The sequence below is a fragment of the Marmota marmota genome, unplaced genomic scaffold (genome assembly GCF_001458135.2).
Source record: "Marmota marmota marmota unplaced genomic scaffold, marMar, whole genome shotgun sequence".
NCBI lineage: Eukaryota > Metazoa > Chordata > Mammalia > Rodentia > Sciuridae > Marmota > Marmota marmota.
The window spans coordinates 1,636,745-1,652,803 of record NW_025999926.1 but is presented as its reverse complement, the minus strand read 5'-3'; the positions used below and the strand labels follow the sequence as shown (position 1 = coordinate 1,652,803).

General features: G+C 38.2%; 1 long non-coding RNA gene across 1 annotated transcript in view; it reads left to right on the top strand.

Annotated features, from left to right (window-relative positions):
- The first annotated feature begins 10,250 nt into the window (after positions 1 to 10,250).
- Positions 10,251 to 16,059, top strand: part of LOC125615853 — a 15,524-nt gene continuing 9,715 nt past the window's right edge. Inside the window, exons 1-2 of the long non-coding RNA XR_007346443.1 lie at positions 10,251 to 10,704; positions 12,665 to 12,672. This is a non-coding gene — a long non-coding RNA (uncharacterized LOC125615853). The remainder of the gene's footprint in view (positions 10,705 to 12,664; positions 12,673 to 16,059) is intronic.

Genomic DNA, 16,059 nt, shown 5'->3' with positions numbered 1-16,059 from the left:
CTCTTTGGAAGTAAAGAGTTCATGATGTCCCAGGAAAATCTATTTAATGAGTCAGTTAGGCGAACAGGGTTTTTAATGTGGCCTTTTATGGTGGGGCCTCTTGTCCTGGGCTTTTTAGTCTAATCTGAATAATTTAGTCTTTGCTTTTAGAGGGACCGCCTGAGGCAGTTAGTTTTATGCAGTTTAGTCCATGGGTGACATCAGTTTTTCAGCCTCAGGAGTGAGGATGGCATTTGGAAGTGGTGTGCATGCAGAGTGCCAGGTGAGGCCTGTTGTCTGATACACAGGATTGTCAGGGGTGGGCACGGCTCAGCACCTCAGCAAGCCGAGGCAGGGAGAGGCAGCAGGGGATGGGTGTGTGTGTTCTGTGTGTTTAGAAATTGTTTAGGAATAGTCTTTCTTCTCCTCCTCCTCCTCCTCCTTCTTCTTCTTCTTTTTAAATTTGTCCTTTGTAGATATACATGACGGTACAGTGTATCTGGACATGTCATACATACATGGAGTACAGCTTTCCATTCTTGCGGTTGTACATGATGCGGACATTGCCTGGTTGTGTATTCATAGGTGAACATAGGAAAGTGATGTCCAGTTCATTCAATTGTCTTTCCCATTTCCATTCTCCTCCCTTCCCTTATTTTCTTTGTCTACTCAGTGAACTTCTATTCTTCCCCCTCCTCCCCAGTAATACTCTTTTAAAAAAAGAATGCCAATGATGTCTTTTCTCTCTTCTGTTCCTCTCTAGGAGCTGGACTATTCTGTTTCTTTTGCTGGTTTGTTAAGAGCACGTCTTTTTTTATTAACCAACAGTTAATATTTTCAAAAATCTATGTTTTTATTTTGGAAGGATTGTAAGAAGGACAATGTATTTCCACAGGAAAGCAGTTTTGTAGAATTTAACTAGGATTAAATATTTCATGTTTAGGAATTAGCACAAAACCTTTAGAAGACTGTAAAGTGGGTCTCCATAACCGCTCTATCTTTGTGTTGGCTTTCCACTGCTGTGACCATTTACCTGAGAAAGTCAACTTAAAGAAGCCAAGATTTATGCTGGCTCACGGTCTCAGAGGTTTCGATCCATGGTCCCTTGCCCCTGCAGTGATTCAGAGCACCGTGGAGGAAGAAAGCTGCTCCCGTCATGGCCACCAAGAAGGGGAGAGAGAGAAGAAGAAAGAGTAAGAAAGGACTGGGGACAAAGTACACTCTCCAACAGCACGCCTGCTTTCTCCACCTGGGCTCTACCTCCTAGTTTGCACTACAGTTTTGTGAGACTGTGTGTTCTCAGAAAATCTCTTCTTCCGACGGATGGTTTCAGCTGCAACTCAAAGCTCCTCGCCCTCCTGTTTCCCCCATGTCTCTCTGACTCCAATTATCTCAAATTTTATTTCACACTTTATTCCTCTCATTTATCCCTTTCTTCCCCTCTTGGGAACATGAAAAGTATCCATGACAAGGATATTTTCTCCTTTATTTCTTGCTCTGTTTACCACCTAAAATAGTGATTGGTCCACAACAGGGACCTGAGAAATATCTTTTGAATGAATCAATGACTTAATAATTCCAAATCTATGCTGTTTTCTCTGCCATCTCACAATCCCTGATTATGAAAGTGTTGCGCTGGAAGAAAACTAATGAAAACTCTTTGAAGTGATGCCGCCATGGGAGAGATTACTTTCGAGAAGACAAAATCATGAATTTTTTTAAAAAAATGAAACCATAATAGCAAATATAAGTGAAAACAACAATTTTTTTTAAATTACAGAACTTCATGTTATACATTCCTTGAGAAATTGACAGTTTTGAAAGCAAAGTGAAATCCATCCACAAACACACTTGTTCTGGGAAGATCGTATTGTTTATGGTTCCCCAATAATCAGGACTGTGCTAGGATTGAGAAACGACAGAGGTATAAAAACGTCAGCATCTGGGAGGTTCCATTCATATTCTAAAAAGACTCCAGGGATGAGGAAACTCAGAAGAGCTTTGAAATAGTGCAACTTGCACTCAGGTGTGTGCGTTGTTGAACAAGCCTTGAACCTGCCTGGGCCCACATTTTTCTTCATGTACAGATCGAACAGGGTTACCCCTGTTTTGGAGGGGAGTCCAGAAAATTGCACAAAGAATGAAAATTTCATTTATTACAAAGATTCAAGTATTCAGTATGACAGAAAGGGAGAGAAAAGAGACGGATCTGTAAACTCTGGAAATCACTTTGGAATCCATAATGTGGCACCTCTCTCTAAGGCAGCTAAATCCTGATGTTTCATATAATCCGCGTGACAGGAGGTGATTTGTGGTAAAATTAGACACATTTAAGGAAGAGCTTTTAGTCACAACTGAACGAATAATAAGAACTACTCAGATGACTAACCCTCCACAGTCAGAAAGCATTTACTTGACCATTATCCACGGAGTCTTAATTTAATATAAATTCAAATGGAAGCTCTCCCTAGTTTGAAAGACCATGATCCTGCTACTGAGTCAATGGAGTCAGTGTGTATACATAGTGTGTGTGTGTGTGTGTGTGTGTGCGTGCACGCACATGTGAATGTTCCCAACACTCTGCCTGTTTTCTCTGCACGCTTACACAGAGCCGGAAGGGGCAGTGATACCATCACACTCATCAATAGAGAACAGTCTTTTTTTCACAGATGGAAACATTTAGACTCTGACCAATTGGCTATATGAGGTAAAGTTAGAAAATCAATGGGAACAAACAAATGTTAGAAACATGGCTTTTCCCAACTCATTGGCCCACAGACACACACACAAATGCAACTCAAGTAAAGCAGTTGTGGAAGTGACCAGTCTTTACCCAGTGACCTTTCCCCCCAGGAACCCAGATAACAGCTCCTTCCCAGGCTGCTCTTTCCTGGGGGAAACTAGGACTCCCTCAATGGACATTTTGTTTCATAATACATGGCAATTAAAAAAATCATGTTTCCAGAAAATCTGGATTCTACCACGCAAGACAGTCATTGGAAGAGCTAGACGCATACAGCCAGATTTTGCCCATTTGAGTAAGCATCAAAGTAACAATAGTTATTGACAGCAAATTAAATTGATGGAGTCATGAGCACATATAACAACAAAAGAGAAACAATGACAAAAAATGGAAAGAAAGATACTTGTAATAAAAGGATGAAGTTGATAGAAAAATTATGAGCACTACCGATTTTAATATATCAGAACTATTTCTGTGTGTGGGCATTAAGTCGCATCTGTGGGTATCTGATTTGTACTGGTTTCCTTCTGTGTGAGAAACAACAAGCAGCCACATAAATCAAAGGGTCCTAAGGCAGCAAGAAATGATCTCCTCCTATTCCATAAGGAATTTGTCACTACATTCATCTCATAACTTGAAACGAAGCCATGAGGGTCAGTCAGGTGTTTCCCCTCACCCACATGGAATGCTGAGGATCAATTCCCTTGCAAAGACTTTTGTTGTTTTTATTTTCCAAGACTTTTATAGAGAATGTAGGTTCCATGAAAATATAGAATCTTAAAAACCACTAATAGCTTCTGAGAGGACAATTGATTATGCAATAATTTATTGCATTTATTATGCAATAAATTGTTTTATAGGTTGATCTGTTTATTTCTAAGTTTGCCAAACATCACTCAGGAATGGAATGGTTTTGATGGAACAATCCAGGATTCTTAGGCATTAAGCTCAGAGTCCCTCTCACTTTCTTCCCTTGCTCTGAGTGTCTCTCAACTTTAATGTTACACTGTAAGCTTCCGCTAGGCAGAAACCCTATAACACCCAACATGTTCACAGACTATGGGAAAACCCAGTGTTTGTGGCTGGGAATAGTCTCCTCTGCCCAAATGCTTTTACTCCCACTTTGCCTCATTACGTGGAAGGAGGCTAGCACATGAAGGCATTTCTGTGTTAAATTTCTGTGAAAAGTAATAAATTGAAGAAGTTAATCTTAGGATAACATTTGTGCTGAATAAAAACATCTGCTATGGAGTTATCAATCAGGAAGTTTGAAATGCAATAGTTTGGTTAAACAGTACTTTGCATTTAGAATAAAAAAAATATCACATGCACAATGAGGCAGATGGGCTGAATCATCTCAAATAACCCTTCCAGAATGAAAATCCCATAATTCAGGTTAGCATTATGGTATAGTAATGAACCAAAAAGGAGTAGATGTTTATAGCCAATTCTATTTCTGAAAGACCACTGAATTTTATAATGCAACCTTTTAAAATTCTTCTTCTCTTTAGAATATGATTATATGCCTCTATATTCCAAAAATTCATGCTAACAAAAAGATCATAAGCATGCAAGAATAGTAGGAAGAGTTAGAAGATAAATTGTTACAATAAAGGGAATTATCAAACAAAGACGCAAATACAACATTATTCATCTTTGTAGAACTAAATTTCTAAGGTTAGTTTTGACATTTAATATCTCAAATTCTAAAAGCAGTTGAATATTTAATGATAATCAGTTCCCTTTATCCTAGCTGGTTTTAATGCAAAGACAGTAACTAATCAATTTGCCATATGCATGGTTACTATGGATACTATTTATGTGCAGATTTCTAACATAAATTTCAGGCACTCGCAAGGAAATGTCAGAAAATTTACTCTGTGTATTGAAGAGTTTTAAGAAATGAGAATGAAAGAGAAAAGATAATTTTGAGAATTTTGTACTTCAGTAGACTCTAGCTTGACAGGGCAGAGCCTGGCTTTGTACTTCTCTCTCTGTGAACTGGTTCCTGGTCTCATGGGATCCTTGCAACTGACCCCAAACTAAATATTCCTATGAATATACTTAGTCCTCTTTGATTTCAGAAAAACTGACAGTGGGGACAAACATTGTCAGAGCATCAAAGTTCATGTCAAGTAACTGAAGGAATCACTTTTGGGGGGGGAGAGATTGAACCCAGGGGTGCTTAACCACTGAGCCACATCCCCAGACCTTTTTGTATTTTGGTTTTGAGACCGGGTATCGTTGAATTTAGGGCCTCACTAAGTTACGGAGGCAGGCCTCAAACTTGAAAATCCTCCTGCCTCAGCCTCCAAAGCTGCTGGAATCACAGGCGACCCACTAGGATGGTCACAATTTGAGCAGCACACCTAAGTCCTTTGCCAGATCTTCCTTCTGTCTATGATGAAGGTGGATCTGTGAGCATCAAGATTTACAGCTGGGACCAGGTCCTTTCTACTTGACAGACCTCTTTCCTGAGGCTATGATGGAGCTTGCTTTTGGAAATGGAGAGGATGTGTCCCCTTTTGCAGTGGGATTGATTGCAATTAATGTGAGGCCACCTTTCTCCTCTCGGAGGACTAGCAGGCCCCATGGGGTGGTGGGTGGAGATGAATGGCCCTGGATCTGTCTCTATAGTCAGTTGCTTTCCTGGGAATAGCGGGTGCACAGGGCAGTAGCTTTTCTTCTTACTACTTTCAAGCAATTAAACAAAAGGCTGACTTTTTTTTTGTCTTATCAGGCTTTCGCAACCTCCTGCCATCTTGGGAAATGCCCCAGTGAAAAGCACATCATTAGCCGCCTTTTATGTCAGAAAACAGGTGGAATCAGAAGTTGGCTGACATTATTGACGGCTATTAAAGCTATTATATCAAAATAGTCTGCATGTTCAAATTTTCTTTTCTTTCTAGCTCTGACCCCTAACTTTCTACATCCAATATTTATTTATGTTTAAAATTTTAACAAAGAAAGTGATAGAAGTTGTATTTTGCTTTTAAGCTTTACTTTCCAGTCACTAAAATGTTTCTCTCTGGTCTTGTGTGTGTGTGTGTGTGTACAGCAAATAACATAGCCCCAAATGTATCATTTTAGCCACTTTTAAGTGTACAGCTCCGTGGCATTACAGATATTCACATTGCTGTGCACATTCCTTGTTTTTATTCATTCATCTATAATTCATCTGAAATTTTGAAATCAATGAAGTAGCAAACGTAGAGGTTATCTAATCGCGGTTTTGTTCTATCACATCAGAAGTTCAAAGTTAATCTGAGGCTGCCTATTTGTTCGAAGTCACCAGAACATCTCATGCATATTTCAAATCTGAAAGAGTATTCGGGTCAAAGTAATATTTGTATGTAACCATGAACTTCAGCTTCCTGATCCTGCAAGAGGCCCTCAAAGGAGCAACTTATTTTCCAAGTTAATTTTTATCCTCACAACAACACTGCGGTAGAGGAATTATTCTTTATAGCTGGAGATCACTGAATCTTAGATTTAGGTAGCTTACCCAAGGGATGAAGTACTTGAATATGGTTCTGTCCAAATCCTAAGCCTATTTACCTACCACATTCTGCCCTGCCCTCCTTTTGAACAAATCTTATTATTATCTAAAGAAGGCTGACTAAAATAAAGCAGCACAGGATAAAGTTAATAGAAACATGAAATAAGAAAATAACATGTAATCCTGAATTAGAATTGAAAGCAGTAGTATAGTCAGGAGGTATTTTATCTTTAAAACAAAACCCCAGCTCTATTCACACACAAATAAAGGTCTATGACCACAGCCCCCAGATTATTGTCTTGAAATAGCATGGCCAGCCCAAAGGAATCAGGGCTCTGGGACAACAGGGACGATTCCAGATCTAGGACAGAAAAGGTGCAAAATGAGCCGGGTGCAGTGCTGTATCAAAATGCAAGAAAGTGTCCAGTGATTTCTAGTGTCACCAACTTGCAGAGACTTCCACTGGCCAAAGAAGAGAGCATTTGAACTTCAAGAAGGATGATGATTGCAGAATTATTATATCTTTTTCTAGTTTTATCAGCTAGTCTCATATTTCAAGACACTGCCCTTTAGTTAATCGAATCTCGTCTTTCTTAGTCTATTCATTGGAAAACCCAGGAGTTCAATATGTTCCTTTGCCCTAAGTAATCCTTAAAAGTTAGCTGCTAGCTCTTGAGGTTGACGACTAGGCTCAGGTTGGTCACCTTGGTAAGACCTGCAGGCTGTGGGTGAAGGTGATTAGTTTCACCAAGATGCACGTGAAGGATGTAGGAGGGTCCACTGCTGGCCATCCACATTAGCCTCACCAGCAGTATGGTCATCAGGAGAAGTTGAAAGGTGATTCCTTTATTTCCCAGTTTTTTACCTCGCTGATCACTTATTATTCTCTAGAAGACACCAACTACATTTTGTAATATGTCTATGAAGTCAGGGATTTGAATATATTTCAGAATTTAATCTATGGTTATCATATATTAAGCTAAAACAATTAGTGAGTTTACACCAGCATTCCCAATCAAAATCAGGACTAGGACATTTTTCATGTTATGCCAGTATTTCCACATTTCTTTTCCTTACTGAATTGTGTGTGTGTGTGTGTGTGTGTGTGTGTGTTGCTGGGGATGAATGCAGAACCTTGCACATGCTAGGCGAGGGCCTTACCACTGACCTACACCCAGCTCCTCCTCACTGGAAATCTTGTTTTTCAAAGACAGAAGGGATAACCCATTTAGAATATCTCATAGTTAACTATTTAATTCCATATTACACCTAACAATAAATTCTGATTAACAATGATAATTCTACCACTATTGATTATAATCATTGGAAATAGCTGGATTTTAATAATATCTGCCTTTTCCATACTTGTTAAAATGTCGTAGCAAGTCTATATTGTCACATGAATTCCCTCTGACCTTCTCATCATTCTCTTTTTTAACTATTCAGAGTTTTTCAATTTTTTATTTGTTCTAATTAATAAATAGTCTGAATTGTGCAAGGACCTAAGGAGAAAGATTGCAACCTAGAGAGAGCTAAGTGTAAGCAAACAGCACAAAGGTTCTCCTGGTCCCAATATCCTTGTCCCACTTGTACCTACGCAATTAAGTCTATTAACCCAATACTCCCCAAATACTGACAATTAATATGATGGGCCCAAGGGTTTCCAGAAAATTCAGAGACATTCCTAACTACTATATACCTCTAACCATATGATAAGGAGACTTTCAGATAAGAAATTAAAGTGAAATGTTGCCTTGTTTCATTCAGAATTGGGACTCAACAAAACTTTCAGACAAACAGGAGAGTTACATTGTCTTCAGCTTCTCTGAACAGAGAGACCTGAGAGATACAGGAGAGAATTAAGAGTCTAAAAGTCTTACATGGTTGCTTCCAAGGTAAAGCCCAATTCAGATGGGGTCTGGGTTGTTTGTTTGTTTCTTCTTCTTCTTGAATATGACTTCATTCAAACTCTGTATGTCACAAACCCAGAAAGTTTGTGAGTTGTGAAACATAACTTTAAAATTCCAGGCAAGCAAGATAGAATTTTTTTTTAAAGGATATGGGGTGAGGGTGGGGATCTGACCCTATGGTAACAAGTGGTTACATAAGGCAATTGAACACACAGCAGAATTTAAAAACTGTAAAATAAACTGAACCTTCCTCTCCACCTTTAATCAATCTTTAATCTGCTTTTTTTTAATTTTTGAAAATTTTTATTATAAACAAAAAATAGACTTTTTCATTTTAGTACGTGGTATGTGGCATTTTCCAGTTTATTATGTTTTAAAGTTCAAGGATGTCTCTATTTTTATTTTTATATGAGCTTCAAGCCTCCTAGCTTCAGGCAAGCAAGCAGGAGACTCTACAAAAATCAATATAGGAGCCGGGCCCAGTGAGTCATCCCAGAGACTCAGAGGCCGAGGCAAGGGGATCGTGAGTTCAAAGCCAGCCTCAGCAAAAAGTGAGGCACTAAGCAACTCAGTGAGACTTTGTCTCTAAATAAAATACATACTAGGGCTGGGGATGGGGCTCAGTGGTCGAGCGCCCCTGAGTTCAATCCATGGTATCCATGTTAAATAAATATTTAATAAAAATAAATAGGAACAAGGCAGACCAAATACAGGGCACACCTATAAACATATTATACACTTGAAAATTATACTATCAATAAAAGTGATACAGTTTATAGTTAAAATGTGAAATGAAACTATCTAGAACTAGCCTACCACAAGTTTCTGAACCTGGACTTATACAATCAGTTACTACATATTATGTATAAAAAGTTTTGCTTATATCAAGTGGAACTGTCAATCCATGCTTACACTTTTTGAATATCTGACTACTCACTCTCAATCCTCACTCACACCTACAGGTGTGTGTGTAATGCTCCCCATACTCAGGCCAGGCAGCCTGGCTGTCTGAAGCTCTGGCTTCAGTAGAATTCTCAGGAAGGACTGTGGGGAAGATACTTTCTGGATCCATCTAGAGTGATTAAAATGTAAGCCTTTCACACGTGAAGTCCAGTTGTTGTTCTGTTTTGTTGCTGGCTGCCTTTAATGTGTTAGGTCTGTGTTTTTCTGCATGGTTGTCAGTAAGCCCTATGTCCATTTAATACATATTTAATACATTTTCTTTGGAATCACAGGGTCTTTGTACCTAGATATTTTTAAAGTTCAGCCAGTTGCTTTATTAGAATATGTTTTTATATCAACCAAACTTGGCCAATATTTGCAGAAAAAAAACAATGTTTCACTACACACATTTAAATTATTTTGTTTTCAACTTAAAGAAGGACTTCTTTTATTTTAATTAATTTTTTAATTTATATATGACAGCGGAATGCATTACAATTCTTATTACACATATAGAGCACAATCTTTCATATCTCTGATTGTATACACAGTATGTTCACACAATTCATGTCTTCATATCTGCACTTTGGATAATAATGTCCATCACATTCCACCTCATTTCTAACTCCATGTCTCCTCCCTCTCCCTGTACCCCCCTGCCCTATCTAGAGTTTGTCTATTCCTCCCATGCTCCTTCTACCTACCCCACTATGAATCAGCCTCCTTATTGCAGAGAAAACATTCGGCATTTGATTTTTTGGGATTGTCTAATTTCATTTAACATTATCTTCTCTAACTCCATTCATTGACCTGCAAGTGCCATAATTTTATTCTCTTTTATTGCTGAGTAATATTCCATTGTGTATATATTCCACATTTTTAATCCATTCATCTATTGAAGGGCATCTAGGTTGGTTCCACAGTTTAGCTATTGTGAATTGTTCTGCTATAAACATTGATGTGACTGTGTCCCTGTAGTACGCTGTTTTTATTTTTTTTCATTTTTTTAATAATTTTTTTATTGGTTGTTCAAAACATTACAAAGCTCTTGACATATCATATTTCATACATTAGATTCAAGTGGGTTATGAACTCCCATTTTTACCCCAAATACAGATTGCAGAATCACATCGGTTACACATCCACATTTTTACATAATGCCATATTAGTAACTGTTGTATGCTGTTTTTAAGTCCTTTGAGTATAGTCCAAGGAGAGGGATAGCTGGGTCAAATGGTGGTTGCATTCCCAATATTCCAAGAAATCTCCACACTGCTTTCCATATTGGCTGCACCAAGTTGCAGGCCCACCAGCAGGGTATGAGTCTACCTTTTCCCCCCACATCCTTGCTAACACTTACTATTGTTTGTTTTCATAATAGCTGTCATTCGGTCGGGAGTGAGATGAAATCTTAGAGTGATTTTGATTTACATTTCTCTAATTGCTAGCAATGATGAACATTTTTTCATATATTTTTGGATTGATTGTATATCCTCTTCTGAGAAATGTCTGTTCAGGTCTTTCGCCCATTTATTGATTGGGTTATTTGTTTTTTTGGTGTTTAACTTTTTGAGTTCTTTATATACCCTAGAGATTAGTGCTCTATGTGATGCGTGAGGGCTAAAGATTTGGTAGACCAGTGGTACAGAATACAGGACACAGAGACTAACCCACAAAATTATAATTATATTAGACAAAGGTGCCAAAAATATACATTGGAGAAAAGATAGCCTCTTCAACAAATGGTGCTGGGAAAACTGGAAATCCATATGCAACAAAATGAAATTAAACCCCTGTCTCTCACCAGGCACAAAACTCAACTCAAAATGGATCAAGGACTTAGAAATAAAATTGAAGACCCTGCGTCCAATAGAAGAAAAAGTGGGCCCTAGTCTTCGTCATGTGGGATTAGGCCCCAACTTCCTTAATAAGACTCCTTTGGCGCAAGAATTGAAATCAAATGGGATGGACTCAAACTAAAAAATTTCTTCTCAGCAAAAGAAACAATCTGTGAGGTGAATAGAGAGCCTACATCTTGGGAGCAAAGAAGGATTTCTTAAACTGAAGTTTTACCACCCGTTCTGTTTCTCTCTTTTGGTTTCTTCTGCAAGGAATCTTGTTATTTCTATGATGGATATTATTTGTCTGTAGTCATTTGTATAAATTTTTTCAAATCCTTTTTACATCTTTTACATTTTTGGCACATAGGGTTCATTCTGAGTTTTTAGGTTGTGTAATTTAACATTTTGAAATTATTACAGATTCATAGAAAGTCGGTGAAGGAAGTATTGGGAGGTCTTGTGCACACTTGATAGCAAAACCGGGAACTTGACATTGGTGCAGTGTATATGTATACTTTTGTATTATTTTGTCACATGACTACATTCATACACACAATCACAGTACAGAAGTGTCCTTGTTGACTCACCCAAACCCTTCTCCTCCCCACCACCTCTACCTACTGGGAACCCCATATATGTTTTCCATCTCCACAAATTTGTCATTATGAAATATATGAAAGGGATCACACAGTATGGGACCGGTCGGATTGCCTTTTCTTCTGCCCAGCATAGTGCCTTTGAGGTTCTTTCAACTTTTTGTATATTTCAATACAATGTTGTATCAATATTCTTCCTTGTTGAGCTTGTGGATGTGATGGGTTATAATGATGGCCTTCCAAATGTCGGAGCAACCTTGCACCTAGAATAAGCACCACCTTGTCAAGATGTATAGCTATCCCTAGACCCTGTTGAGTTTGACTCCCTAATATTTATTGAGATAGTTTTCCTTTATTGTGATGTCTTTATGTGGAATATTGGCCTCCTAGAATGAATTTAGAAGTATTCCTTCTTTTATATTTTCTATAAGAGTTTATGGAAGCTGGGAATGGTGGTGCTATCCTTTAATCCCAGCAGCTCTGGAGGCTGAGGCAAAAGGATCACAAGTTCAAAGCCAGCTTCAGTAACTTAGCAAGGCCCTAAGCAATTTAGCAAGACTTTGTTTCTAAATAAAATATTTTTAAAAAGGGCTGGGGGCCAGGGTCTAGAGCTGTGCTGTCCAGTATAATGGCCATGAGCCAAATGTGGCATTTAAATTTAAATTAAATTAAAAATGTGTTTATTCAGCTGTGGTAGTCACATTTCAAGTGCTCAGTAGCCAAAAGAGTTAGTGTCACTGCATTGGAAGACACAGAAGAGTGTTTCCATCATTGCAGAATGTTTGGTTGGAAGCCAGGTGTGGTGGCATACACGTGTAATCCCAGTGACTTGGGAGACTCAGGCAGGAGGATTGTAAGCTTGAGGCCAACTGTGCAATTTAGCAAGACTGTGTTTCACACTACAAAATAAAAATAACTGGAAATGTGGCTCAGTGGTAGCATGCCCCTGGGTTCAGTCCCCAGTACTATACACACACAGACACACACACACACAGACACACACACACACAAAGTTCTGTTGGATGATACTGGCTTGGGTAATAGAGTATGCTGAAGAGTTTGTATCACTATGTGGTGGTGGGATTTACTGATTGTGGAATAAAGATGGCTATTTCAAAAAAAATAAGGACTGGGGATGTAGATCCATGGTTAAGCACCCAGGGTTCAATCCTTATTACCCAAAAAGAAAGAAAGAAAGAAAGAAAGAAAGAAAGAAAGAAAGAAAGAAAGAAAGAAAGAAAGAAAGAAAGAAAGAAAGAAAGAAAGAAAGAAAGAAAGAAAGAAAGAAAGAAAGAAAGAAAGAAAGAAAGAAAGAAAGAAAGAAAGAAAGAAAGAAAGAAAGAAAGAAAGAAAGAAAGAAAGAAAGAAAGAAAGAAAGAAAGAAAGAAAGAAAGAAAGAAAGAAAGAAAGAAAGAAAGAAAGAAAGAAAGAAAGAAAGAAAGAAAGAAAGAAANAATAGAGTGATTCATTTACTTAGAATATTTCTGTTGTTTCCCCATGGATTTATTATACAGAACATACATCATACTCAGGTTGCTTTCTTTTCCAGTTATAACAGGTTACAATGTGTGAACCATGCCATGATCTCTCTTCTCTTTGGGCCTTTTGAACACATGATCTGCCCTGCCTAGAACACTCCACACTGCCCTCCTGCTGCTCCCCCCAAACCCTCATTTCCACTGTCCCCTCAGCTTTTCCTCCTCCTCCTCCTCCTCCTCCTTCTTCCTCTTCTTTTTTAGAAAAGACATCATAAGGCTAAGAATAGCCAATGAAAATGGCCACATAGAACTGTGGGTTGCAGCTCTGACATGTGAAGAACTTGAAAACTGTCACTCAGTATTGAAATAAGGAGAACTTGAAAGAAATAAAAAGACAGTGACATTTCTTAGACTCATCAGAGAACGCAGAGCTCAGGACAAACTGTCAAAATTGGGAGACACAGGAGAATCCAGAGGCATGGCGAAGATCTCCTTACCTGGAGCAGAAACTGGAGCCATAAAATGGTAAAACAAAACAAAACAAAAAACCCACTGAGTGGTGACTTTGAAACCTTGCTGGAGGCTGATAGTGGGTAGCATGAGAGCAAGAACCGCCAGGGGTCCAGTCTGATTGTGGGTCTTCACACTTTGGTGGGCTCATCTCCTGGAGCCGCACTAGCTTCTCAGGTTGAAGAGCCGTGAAAGAGGATCTTAAAGCTCCTACAGAAGAGGGAGCAGAAGAGGCTCAGGCACCCTGTGAAGTAAACCCAGAGCACTTACCAGGTCACCTCTCCAGGGAACAAAAGGTTTTTAAAAAATTTTTTAATTGATTTTAAAAAAGTAAATGACAGTGGAATGCATTACAATTCATATTACACATAAAGAGCACGATTTTTCATATGGTTGTATATAAAGTCTGTTGACACCAATTCGTGTCTTCATACATGCACTTTGGATAATGATGTCCATCACATTCCACCATCCTTGCTAACCCCCTCCCTTCCCCTCCCACCCCTCTGCCCTATCTAGAACTCATCTATTCCTCCTATGCTCCCTCACCCTACCCCCCTTTGAGTCAGAAGGGCAGCTATTATGAAGACAAACAACAATAAGTGTTGGTGAGGATGTGGGGAAAAAGGCACACTCATACACGGCTGGTGGAACTGCAAATTGGTGCAGCCAATATGGAAAGCAGTAAGGATTTTCCTTGGAAAACTGGGACTGGAACCACCATTTGACCCAGCTGTCCCTCTCCTCCGACTATACCCAAAGGACTTGAAAACAGCATACTACAGGGACACAGACACATCAATGTTTATAGCAGCACAATTCACAATAGCTAAACTGTGGAATCAACCTAGATGCCCTTCAGTAGATAAATGGATAAAGAAAATGTGGCATATACACACACAATAAAATATTACTCAGCAATAAAAGAGAATAAAATCATAGTATTTGCAGGTAAATGGATGGCGTTGGAGAAGATAATGCTAAGTTAGCCAATCCTCCTCCCAAAAAATGCCAAATGTTTTCTGTGGGAATAAAAACTTCACCAGACCTTTTTCAAACTAAGGAACAGGCACTGAGGAGACTCCAGTTCTCTTTAGCTTTATTGTCTCCCTGAATTAATGAGAATCACAGCTCAGCTCATTAAAGACTGAGATTTAATCACAGGATCTTAGGATGCTTTCCTTCCCCCATCCCCTACCACCACACCAACAGGGCCATGAGATAGCAATGGACAACAGCTACCAGAATCAAAAACATGCAGAATCCCTTTAGGGTGCAGTAGGGAATCCTGGTGTCCACAAGGAAATAAAACAGGAGCATTAGAGGAATTTGAAGCCTCTAGAACCTACTGCTATTAAAAAAACATTACACAAAACCCAACTCCTAGTCAGTAAAGGCTCAACAACAACAAAATTACAAGACATACAAAAAGCCATAAAAATNAGAAAGAAAGAAAGAAAGAAAGAAAAAAAGAAAGAAAGAAAGAAAGAAAGAAAGAAAGAAAGAAAGAAAGAAAGAAAGAAAGAAAGAAAGAAAGAAAGAAAGAAAGAAAAGAAAAGAAAACAGAGAGATTATGGCAAATAGGTATTATTTCCTTCTCTTTTTTTAATTACTTTAACTGTTCCTTTATTTTGTTTTACATCCTACTAGCTTTTATTTTTATTTATTTTTTAATTAGTTGCTCAAGACAATACAATAATCTTGACACGTCATACATTTGATTCAAATGGGGTATGAATTCTCATTTTTCCACGTGTACAGATTGCAGGATCACATTGGTTAGACAGCCACGTTTATACATACTGCCATACTAGTGTTATTTCCTTCTTAAATGCTAAGATAACCTTACTAATGAGATAATCTGGGCCTGGTTCTTTCTTTTTTTTCCTTAAGGTTATTAATTATGATTTAACTTTTTGAATCAGTAATAGGTCTACTCTAATTATCTGTTTTTCTCTGTGAAATCTTGGGTAGTTTGTATCTTTTAAGGAATTGTTCAATTTCAACCAAATTATGATGCATGTAGGCATGGAGATATTCAAGGTATTTCTTTATTATCCTTTAAGTCTATGGGATCAAGAGTAATAAGCCCTCTTTCATTTCTGATAATGTAATTTGTACTTTGTATCTTTTACTTGATTAGTACATAGGGGCTTATCAGTCTTGGTGTTTTCCAATAACCACACCTTGATTTAGTTGATTTTCTCTACTGTTATTCCTGTTTTCAATGGCAATGACTTCTGTTCTGCTTTTAATTTTTTATTTTCTTCCTATTAAACTTTAAATTTAAGTTACTCTCCTCTATCTATTTTCCTACATGGGTGCTCAGATTAATGATTTTAGATGCATCTTCTTTTTGAATATATGAACTCAATGTATGCATTTAATGATATAGATTTCCTTCTGTTCACTGTTTTCTCTGAATCCCGCCTATTTTGATAAATTATGTTTTTATTTAGAACAAAATATTTTAAATTTCTTGAGACTCCTTCTTCCACTCATTTTCTTCTTCTTCTCCTTCCCCTTCCCTTTCCCTTTTCTCCTCCTCCTCCTCCTCCTCC